This window comes from Megalopta genalis, chromosome 6, assembly GCF_051020955.1.
Source record: "Megalopta genalis isolate 19385.01 chromosome 6, iyMegGena1_principal, whole genome shotgun sequence".
NCBI classification, from domain to species: domain Eukaryota; kingdom Metazoa; phylum Arthropoda; class Insecta; order Hymenoptera; family Halictidae; genus Megalopta; species Megalopta genalis.
Window position 1 is genome coordinate 9,880,324 of NC_135018.1, and position 11,435 is coordinate 9,891,758.

Consider the following 11,435-nt stretch of genomic DNA (forward strand, 5'->3'; position numbering starts at 1 on the left):
TCGGACTTCGGTTACGAACGAGTTCCAGGCGAGCCGAAAACCCTCGGAAACTTCGCCGTACCCTTTTCTGAATATCGCGGTTCATGTCCCCTAGACCTGCCCTCCGTTTTTCACTCTATTCAATTCTGTACTTCGTTCTGTGACAACATTTTCCAAAAATTTCGTGCACGATTCATTCGCTCCCGTTGCGGTGAAGCAGGTCTGGAGGAAAACTAAAACTAACCAACCAACTTTACAAGGCCAATGAGTTTTCTTTGTTGGTGGTAATTCAAGTTGGAAAATGTATTACACACAATTTTGTATTCCTTACACAAGCAACTTGCTGGGACCAACAATTTTTCTTTCAGTTCTCGGTTATTATAGTTTAGGAGCTGCAGCTACATAGTGGAAGTCAACACCTTCGACCTAGCTCGAAAAATGTAAAATAACATGTCAGCGGTACTGGAAAGTATTTTCGTATGTTCAAGACTTAGGTTTTCATGGTTAAAGGGCATTCTTCCAAACGAGGAAGGAAGAAAATAGCGGCGATTACGTCATTGCAGCATGCAAAGTTTTATAATAAAGACGAAAATAATCAGCATGAATGATCACCTGAAACTTTGATCATGTATTAATTCTGGTCGTTACGAAACTAGTAGTAATTTATTTTAAAAATATATTAGCACATGGAAATGTTCGTAAATAACATTTGCAAGGGAAGCTCGTCACGCAATCGTTTAAGTTCTTCCGTCGCATTCGATGATCTAAATTTCTAAATTGGAAATAAAAATATTCCAAACGAATTTTACTGAAAAGATTAATGAAACAATGAAGATGGCAGTAGCCATACGTAGTAGCGATAGCGAGCGACATATTGAGTAAAAATTGATCTGAACGCATTCAATGTTTCAACCGCTTCATTGTTTGTCCGCAACGAAAGATAGGGTGGAAAGTCGGTGCTAGAGCATTCGGGATGCATTACTTTCTGTGTAAATATTTATGCGTGCCGAATACCCTGCTAAAGTGTCTATCACGTGAATCCAGTTTGTTTACTACTCATATGAGAGTGTACTTAGCAGCGAGCGAGTTGTGCCAATCACTTGGCGAGTCGCTGGTGAGTTTACTGTTCCTATCGATTCCATGGAAAACAGAGTCTAGAGTATATTGTACAGTACACAGTTTAGAGCATAGAACATCGCTCCATCATGCTAAATCAACGTTAGCTCTCATTTGCGAGTTTCTTAGACGTTGTACAAACTCGCACAATTGTGATTAAATACGGAACGGTCGACAGAAAACGTACCTATTGTCCTATGAGCTGTGTAACTTTCAGATTTAATTAAATTCAGTAGTATTCGTTCGAAATATACATATATTATACTATTACGGAGAGATGTGACAATTGCGTTTCGATATCTACAAACCGCAAACTATCAGAACCCCAACAAATATTTAACCCTCTATACTCGAATGTCTCCTGTTACGACATAAAAAAACCGCTTCTGTTGAATCATCACACAAAAAAAAACATAATAGCTTTTATCTATAGTTATAAATTACTCACCGATGAACTAGATGAAATTAATTCGCAAAATAGTAGGCAACACTTCGAATAAAATATAACTATAACTATGTTCACAAATATATATTAGTGAAGTGTTGCCTACTATTTTGCGAATTAATTTCATCTAGTTCATCGGTGACTGTAGGAGCAACGCATCGATAAAGCAGCTGGCATAGGAAATCGGTGGAAAAAAGGCTCGAGATGTTCAAAGTAAAAGCAAACACGGCGCGGCGCGGCGCGGCGTGGCGTGGCGCGACGAACCGATATAGCCTCTGGAATAGTGGAACGGTTCTATTCCGATGCTCGACACGCGCGAAAAGAACGAACCGAGCGGTGACACGTCCCGATTACAAGTTATGGGGCATTAAATTCACTCTTCATTGATCGCAATCTCAGCGCAATCTGAACGCTTACTTTACAAATTACGACGATACACGGTATTTGAATATAGTACGTGGACGGCATTTCAGCCGCGTATGGGGCAAAAATACCAGAGACCGGCTGGTATTTCGTCCGCAATCTTCTTTTATCTGATTAAGGGAGGCGCACGACTCTTAGGCACTCAGGATCTTGATGTACATAGGTGTAGGTAGAGGTGTGTCCGTGCCACGTCTGTTTCTCGAATCACGCGCGACCACTACAAATCACCGCGGCGCACGCGATCCCGGCCGCGATTTTTCCCGAAATGAAAAACCCTTTGAGCTTACGGATAACTTTATCGTTCGTTTCAGATGCGGTAATTTGTATTTGCATGGCTGTCCGAGCCCGGCCCGAGCCCGGCCGGAATATTTTTTGCATGCCCGTCGCCGCGCAGTCGCGCCCCGGTCATACCGTCTGTCGGAACTCGCGGTCAGGCTCGCTCGGCTCTTTTCTCCGCGTTCCGAAGTGCCAAAGAGCTAATCCCATTTTCTTCGGATATACAGTAAATTCCCCTAGAAGGCCCGGAGCTCGGAATTGAAAACGGTAATCACAGCGGACACTCAGACACGATTCTTCGAGCCTCGCGGCTCGTTTTTATAGTTGTCGTCACCTCGTGAGAGAGAGAGAGAGAGAGAGAGAGACGGGGGGAGAGGTAGAGAGCAAAACTGTGGTAGTCGGCAAGAAAAGACAGCGGCCAGTATGTCGGTGTACATTAATATGAATACAGTAAATTCTCCCCACTTGTCCTTCAGCTTATAAACAAAAATGGACAATTTGAGAAGAAGAGATACGATTATTCGAACCTGGCGCCTCGTTTTTATAGTTGCCGATTGTCAGCGACTATAAAACCGATGCGTAAGGCTCGAATAATCGTATCTCCTCTTTCCAAATTGTCCAATTTTGTTTACAAGTTGAAGGACAATTGGGAAGAATTTACTGTACATAGTAATGCTAGAATAAAAACGATGACTTAACTTTTTAATTTCTACCTTTTTATACATGAACATTTTTTTAGTACATTGGTAAAATTCTTCCAATTAAAATGAGATCAAACACGATATGCTTTAGACCATATTTATTTATTATACGTAGCAAGTAACTTATTTTATTTCATTACACAAATTATAATTATAACAAAAACAGCAATGGAGTTATGCTATTTGGGCCTACGTTCGACGGAAATTCGAAAGCCACATGCTTCGATTTGACAACTATTCGGAGGCTATATGCCACGATTTGAAGGAAATTCAAAGGCCACAAGCCTCGATTCGACGGAGAAATTGGCCATCAACGGTAGTTGCAGCTTCACGGTTTTACTTACCTGACTCACACCCAACATACCATTTTGTGTCGTCTTCCGGGAATTCACATCCTTGACCGACCCTGTCGAACCTTAGCATCGACGTGGCAACAAATCACATAGCCTTAGGATTAACACAGAGAAATTCACAGCAACCCGAAATTTGGCATTCTAGGAAGAATTTACGATACAACGACAGTGGTATCGCTCTCGCTACTCGAAATCCCCAAGCTTTCAATTTACGTATTTCCCACACCGAAATTCTTTGAACAGTACAAAATGGTCCGTCCGTGAATTCGGGGAACGAATGCATTTGAAAATTATGCCGCTGTGTCGGGCACATAACTAACAATAGCATTTGGCGAGGAAGACTTTGGTTTATTTCTGTGTTCGATGTTTCAGTGCTCCAAGCGACGATGGGAATGGTAAGGAGAAATGACTATAGCTGTGTTTAGAGCTTAAACTTGTGGCCCGTGTTGGGAATAAATGCGAAAAAATTAAATCGAACATTCAATATATAAAAAGAGAATTATAAAAATTCTGAAAAATTGTCCTGTGATTTATATTTTGACGTTTCGCTGTCTTAAAAAAGGAGCCTCGAGTAAACCGTTCAAATAAGATTGTCTTGTGGCAATTTTTTTCGCAAGGTAAAACATCGATGAAACTTCTCGTCGCTTTCGATATATATTTTTTGACATTTTAAGATTTACCGACGTTTACTGAAATAATAAATCATGTTCTCCATAAACCTCCCGGTTGACGGTGTTGGACGGCCTGACGAAAAGTTTTATGAACGCTCTAGAAAAGCCCCTTGAAGAAGAATGAATGCTACAAATAAATAGTTGCAGAATCATTAGGTACGCCGCTTCAGGAAGGGATTGTTCGAAGCTTTTCGAACACCGAATAAACGAGAGGAAAATAATTGCGGCGTCAGACAGACAGGTTTATTAACTGCATGTCGATGCCGACAAATTCGAGGAAGAAACCGATAACATTAATAAGAGAAACACATTGTAAATTCCTATTCCGAGTCTCTCCGCAAAACCGGTATCAAATTTATGGACATCCCGAGTCGGGAAACCTAAATCCCTCGTGATTGTCTGTCAATTATTTATGATTGGCAACAATTTGTCCAACGACGTATAAGCCCCACCGGGATGAGGATTTACCAGCTGTCATCCAATGTTTCGGACTGTATTACCCGATTTTGCTGTTGCTGTTGCTGCGGCTACGTTGGTGAATGTAAAAGTTACCGTCAGCGAAAATAAAAACTTTCGGGAGCGATCATAAAAAATTATATTTGATCTCTACAGCGTTGTGGAAATGCAACGCGAATGCGGACTTTCCGGATGGAACGGAAATTATACGCGGAATTATCGTGGAATAATAACAAACTTTGAATAATAAATCATAATACAGCTCGTTCTCTTCGTTCACTTTTCACCTCGTACGAATTTTTTGTTATTTCCTCCGTCTATCATTACTTAAACTGCGGATCTTTGCACAAGATTAAGAATGTTCGCATCGGTTGTTCGTTAATTATTTTGATGTTCTCATTGTTTTATGTTTCGTGTACCAATGCGTACCATAAATGCATAAAATGCATTTGATACGATAGACGGAAGAAATTACAAAAAATTCGAACACAGTCTTAAAATTACAGCTCAAAAAGAACTTTTTGGCTCCAACAGTTGTAATTACTGAATTTATTTAACGCTACAACTGCAACTGTAATTAATAAAATGGCGAAAATGCTTTCATGGGAAATTTGAATAAGTTATATATATTTATAATATATATTTATAATTAGTTATATATATTTCCTCGTAAACAAAGCCGCAGATTGCATTTTCGCAAAGGAAAAAGTTACTTAGAATGACCTCAGCTACCCCACATTTCCGTATTGCGAGACATTTTTGGGACACCCTGTATATATATTTAATAATATATATTTTTAATAAAATTTTCTTATATATATAAGAAAATTTTCTTTTGTATATATAAGAAAATTTTATATTTCTTCATGACGAGTATACTCGCGAATAACAGCTAACAGGTTAAAAAAGCTATATACATTAATATTCTTGATTAAATTGTGTAGTTTATAAAAGTGTTGTGTTGAAACAAAATATGTCGAGAATTTAACGTATACTGTTTAATTGCAGTAACATGCACACTTTTTATAGAGACTGTAACAGCTAACTTGTTAAAACGACGCAAACAATTACAATTAAAAGAAAATTGTCTCGCGGTCCGCGAGACACCGAACGACGGGACGCGATGCGGCGAATCGCAGTAAATAAGAATGACGTCGGCAATAAACAACGCGATTAAGCGAACAAAAAAATGGAGTATCAAGTCGGCGAATAATCTCGGGGGTGGTTGTTCGTTTCGCGGCGGGCTTATCAGGCGGAATTCCCAGGTAATAGGACTTGTACTGTCTAAAGGGTCGACATACCGTTATCGACCGCGTGCCGGAAAAAACGTGGCCGCGGCCGCCGCGGTGGCAGCCGTCACGGAAAAGCGAGACGAAAAGTTGTCGCCGGAAGAATGCCGTGCAAATATTTTCTGGGCCATTTGCGCAGGAGGCGGGTGAAATTCTTTCGACTCGATTGTCGGCCGCCCACGCGCCGATAAGCTCGACGCTCGGGACTCGCGGCTTGGGGCTCGGCCGATGAACGAAAGAGGTGGGTCCGTTGCGTGATACCACCGCATCGATCCACCCCTCGACGAGCCGACGTAACTCCGACTTGGCTGCTCATTAATTTTTGATTATAATTTAAATTAACGGGATACAGAGACTCGGAGCGAGCCCGAGAGCCCGAGAGAGCCCGAGTTCCGTCGCGACGCGCGATAACGACAAGTCGCGCCGCGATAATGCATGCTATCAACGCGTTCAACTTGCTAACCGCCCCGTGAGAAACTGCCAGCCGATCCCGTTAAGCGGACAACCAGCAAAAATTAATGGGACGGTAATTGCCCGCCGAACGTCTCTAATTCCGCGGTGAACATGTCGCCGGCTGTTTTCGCTTCTAATGCCCGGCCGAGGTCTCCCTCGGACCCCACTTTTTACATCGCGCCCGACGCTTCTAATTAGACCGCGGAGGTTTATACGTTTATAAATCATCAACGTGGAATCTACGAGATAAATGGAAACAGCTAATTAGATTAATCGCGCGATGTTGCGTTCAATTGAGTGTCACATAGGTCTTGATTTATTGGAGACCATAATGTGCGAAATTATACGTTCCTACATATCCTGTAGTTTCATTCTGAGAGTGACATTTTTTACACTGTCTTCACCATTGAAGGTTTCAGATTTTTTATTTTGCAATTCTCAAATTCATTGTTTAAGTATATATCGTAATTGCGATCGTGCAACATGAACATTAGATCCATTGCCGATTAAGTCTTAGTACTAGATTTACGGAGCATTTTTATGTTATTTCTAAAAAGTAATAATAAGACATTTATTCTGATTTTCTAAGGGTGTTATTGTACTATTTGGTGCAAGTAACGAATATATTAACTAAATAACTCATAAATGTATCTTTACAATCTGAATAATCGTAAATGAAAAGATTAATGACCCGTCATTTCGAAGAATAATGTTCCCAGTTCTTATCTTTTTGTCGTGTGTCATGATCGCAACTTTTTCTGGTATAGAGTACATTCAGAAGAAATTATGCATCGAAATAAAAGATATAATTACGTTATTCGCATTACTAAGAATTTTTTTGCGAGGCAGACGCGTTATTTGTATAAACAAAAATTTATGAAGGAAAGAGGAGCCCTAAGAAAAAGTTGCGAACTAATTAAACCAGTTGACATTTTTCGTATAATCAAACATTTACAATTAATCAACTTCTGGAGGACGCGACGCACGCATTCGAGAAACATTTCACAGCCAGTTAGGAACTTTTTAGCTGACTATGCACTTCTTTTCCTTTCCAGCTAGTTCGTGAGGAAAAAAAACGTTCTGTAACTTAATAATTGAACAAAATTGCCCTGAAAGTATAACGTGCGAAGATATTTACTGTTTAATTTCCGCTATCCTAGCCTGAAACTTTATGTCAGCGGTTATCGGTATTTACTTTCCAGCTCGTAAACATAAATTCCCGCGGAAAGCGGCATAGCTCGTCTGTCTACTAAATATTGTTGCTCGCCCAGAAAAATAGTGTCCAACGTTTAATTAATGTCCCGACTTTTCCGTGAATTAAAAGCAGAGAGCTACGAAACGGACACTGATTCGCTTTGAAACGATCTATTTATTAAACTGACCACCATCGCATTCTAGCGGAACTATCTGCGTGGAATGGTCGCGACAATTGATTCCGGACTAATTAATGAATTCTGTCAACGGGAGCCGTATCGATCAATTAATAAATCCCATCGGTTTTCCCATTCTCTGCTTAGCCTTTCCCCTATGAATCTAGAACCCTGATCATCTTTTTCAGGAATTAATAATTAATGTACCTCGATACAATATATTTTGATAAAATAGCCGTACGAATTCAAGATCTATTGTATTACTAGACCGTCCGCTGCAATTAAAAATCGCTTCGATCAGTGACAAATATTTTCCACTGAGTAAAATACTCTTTCGAAAGCTGCGGAAAATAACAGCGTTTTATACCGTAATCACGCGGAAATCTCGATACGATTGGTTGTTCAAATTATCCTGCCGGCTTCCATGCAGCGCGGCAAACGTGCTACTAATTTTTCAACGATTTTACCCGCGAGCGATGGGAGAGCCGCACTTGCCGCGGATTTATTACGGCGAAGCGCGTGATCGCCGTTTCATTTTTCATCGCCGGTCGAGATTAAATGAATATCCTGTAACTATCTTCGCGCGTGGAACATGTTCAATGTACTCTTTCTCTCTCTCGCACGCGCGTGCTCGATCGCTCGCTCTCATGATCTCTTGTTCTTTCTATCTATCTATCTGTCTATCTATCTAGCTATCTATCTATTCAGCTATCTATCCATCTATCGATCTGTCTATCCATCTGTCCATCTCTATCTAGCCCGACCTGTTTACAAATTCATATCAAAGATTGTCTCCACGGTGCAATATCAGTAACACTTGTTGCTCTTTCTCTGAAACTCCTTGCAGGAGACGGATGTTTCCATTCCGCATTCACCCTTGCTGATTTTTATTCATGAATCCCGTGACGACTTTTTGCAATCCGCTTTACACCTGTCTATTCAATGATCCGGCGACCGATGACTGTCAATTGCCTATGCTCTGGCGGCGGCGTTGTCCGATCATTGGTCGTTCCATTCTACTTACAGCTTTATTTTAACGCCAGTGGACTCTATAATTTTAGTTTAATCTCTAATAATGTGACAACGATCTACTCGAAAATTTTCATTTTAGTATTGGAGAAATTCTAACCGAGTTTTCTACAAAAAAATTCTCAATTGAATTTATTATTAAACGTTTCTCTATCTCGGTTGTATAGAAAATTATAAATCCGTCAGGTCGTTCGCTCGATACTTGTAGCGTTCATCGAAATTGTTTAAATCATAGAATGTTGTTCAGTCGATTTCTGATTTTTATATATAGTATAAAATACACCGTTTCATTTTCAAATTTCGTTCTCTGTAAAGAATATAATGTGTTCTAAATAAGCAGCAGCAGAGTATAATACAATTTTCCGGAGAATTAATTTTGTACGTATTACGTGCAATTTAGATTTTCATATCGAACTAAAATTTATGTACATTTTACAATTAGTAGAGTACAATGTACCTATTACGATTAGTACATGAATACAATTTACATATTATCATTGATATGAGTGTACGATTAATGTGTGTATTTTACAAACGAACAACATCAGAATTTCATGGGAATATTTGTACAGTTCTTTTACCATTCTTTAATGGTTCGTTTTTGCTGTCAACAGCGCCTATGCGATTATGTTTTCATCGTGCTCGCGATTATTTTTCACAGGAAGGATCACATTACTATCTCGGGTATGCACGGATAAGGTGTTATGCTCGAAACAGATTTGAATACCTATAAATGCCGGAGTTAGTTACACGAACTCATTTACGTGGTTTTTCCTTACATAAAACAAGAGCTGAAAATTCTCGGCGTTCCTCGGTCACACGAAAGTAAGCAACGCTTTTAATATTTGCGACAGTATGGCGCAGCTTTACGATAACACACATTTTTCATTTGTGTAGTCCGATAAAACGAAATGCAGCAATTTATTCATGTAACAAAGTATTCATAAAAATTAGGAGCAACATGTAGACCGCTTCAAACGAATACTTTTCTGATTCTATCAGGCGATTATAGTGCTAAACGATTGTCTGTGGCATCGCACTTTCTGCTAACGTGCCACAAATTCTTCGATGATTAACCCCAAGTAGGACTTATTCTCCGAGCTCCTATCAATTTTCTCCGATCAGGTACATACCAGCGAGAAAAAAGTTTCTCACTTGCAGTCAACCGACGTTTATCTCGGTCTACCAAGAAAAATCTTGCCATGGGAACAAACTAGTATGAAAACGCAACGATCAAATGGACTCACCAGCCTGCTAAGTCGAAGGTCGAGAATCTTCTCAGCCGTTGCTCAAGCACCTGACGTTTACGTTTTCGTTTACGTTTACGATTATGTTGTTATGTCGCGTCGTAGTCCCTAAAGTCTCCTTAGCACAGATCGCACTGCACTCACTGTTCCTCCTTTGTTCCTCCACTAGTCTTTCTCTCCTCGTCACTGTTGCCGCGAATACCTAGCCGCGAACTGTCCGTGATCGTCGGAGAGTTCTAATCGATCGGCGACAACCGATCGTTCTCTACACAAAGCACAGAGTCCCGCAGAAACCTTAATCAACCGGACGCAGACGTCGCAACCGAGATTTTCACGTGCCGTAGCGATCGTGCCCCGCTTCCACCGGGGATCTAGATGATCCTTCGACAACCTCTGAACGACCTTTGGGCGATCTCTGGGCGATCGAGCGGAGACCGATCTCGGAAGCGTGGGAGCTGTTGGAGCGGCTGAAGTTGTTGGATCGGGCAACACCACGAGTCTCGTCACGTGGCGATGCTCATTGATCGCGGCCGCGCGCGACGACCTTGGTGCACGCTCTTCCGAGGTCACCGCGAGCGCTTGGATCGTCTCCGAGCGATCCTCGATCTAGTTCGACTCGGTGGACCGATCCGGCGTGGATCAGAGTGTCTTGGACCAGGACCGAGAAGAGCGGAGAGCTGATCGGCCTTGTCCTAAGTTAGGACGATTTCGTTAGGAAAACGAGATCCCCGTGCCTGTCTCTGGCTCTAGGCCGTTAGGGGATTGCGATGTTGGTTTGGCGGCGTAGTATCACGCGTGTCTCTATCTCGATGTTTATTCTCGGATGACGACAGCGTTCTCCAAGAGGCCACGATGAGTACGTCCGTTCGCGAACTGTTCGCCAAACGCACTGACGATCCCGGCGGCTGGTTCGCCGTTAACATAGTGCCTCCGCGGGTTCGATTCCCGGATGGGCATGCGCCACGTCCTACGGTTTGGAGGGAGGCTGGTGTTGCCGCTATTCTGGCTACTCGCGGAGGTGCATCCCTCCACGGGAGGGTGGTCGTCATGGGGTACCAGAGGGCCTCCTCTTTCCCGCCTTTGTAGACTTTTGTCTTCTGCCTGGCCAGCCTGCCGCCTCCTACTCCTACTGCGTACGGGACCCGGCTGGGCTCTCTACATGTATTTCCTTCTCTCTCTCTCTCTCTTCTATCTCTATCACTCTTGTGTGTGTGTGTGTGTGTGTATGCAATCGTGTGCGTCTTGTTGGATTTTCCAACTCTTAGGAGTAGGAAAACGCAGCGCGATCCTGTGTGCGCTGCCGTTTTCGAAGGCTCGCTTTTCCCTTTGATGATACGGCATAGGTGGGACAGTGGTTTCGGTGTCATTCGAGGTGCCAATGTGATTCCTGTCATTCGCTTGTGTGGTAGATTCGTTGAATATTTTAATTTCGGAATGAATTGGTTTGAAGCAGAGTACAGAGCAGAATGAGTTGCGAGCTGTTCAGGATTGTTGAATAGTGGTGTGGTGATGTATAGAATGTTCACAGTCTATTTAGCAACATCTATTGAACGTTTAATCTTATCAGGCACATCGTTCTCAGAAATCAATCGGACGATCTTTATACCTTTGTAATTACACTTTTTTG

At 41.7% G+C, this 11,435-nt stretch overlaps 1 protein-coding gene across 5 annotated transcripts in view; it reads right to left on the minus strand.

Moving 5' to 3' along the window:
- Positions 1-10,682, minus strand: part of Ten-m (teneurin transmembrane protein Ten-m) — a 747,607-nt gene extending 736,925 nt beyond the window's left edge. For all 5 annotated transcript variants that reach the window (XM_076522846.1, XM_033476422.2, XM_076522841.1 and 2 more), the window contains exon 1: positions 9,809-10,682. The gene's annotated coding sequence lies outside the window, so the exon portion shown is untranslated. The remainder of the gene's footprint in view (positions 1-9,808) is intronic.
- Between the last annotated feature and the right edge of the window lie 753 nt (positions 10,683-11,435).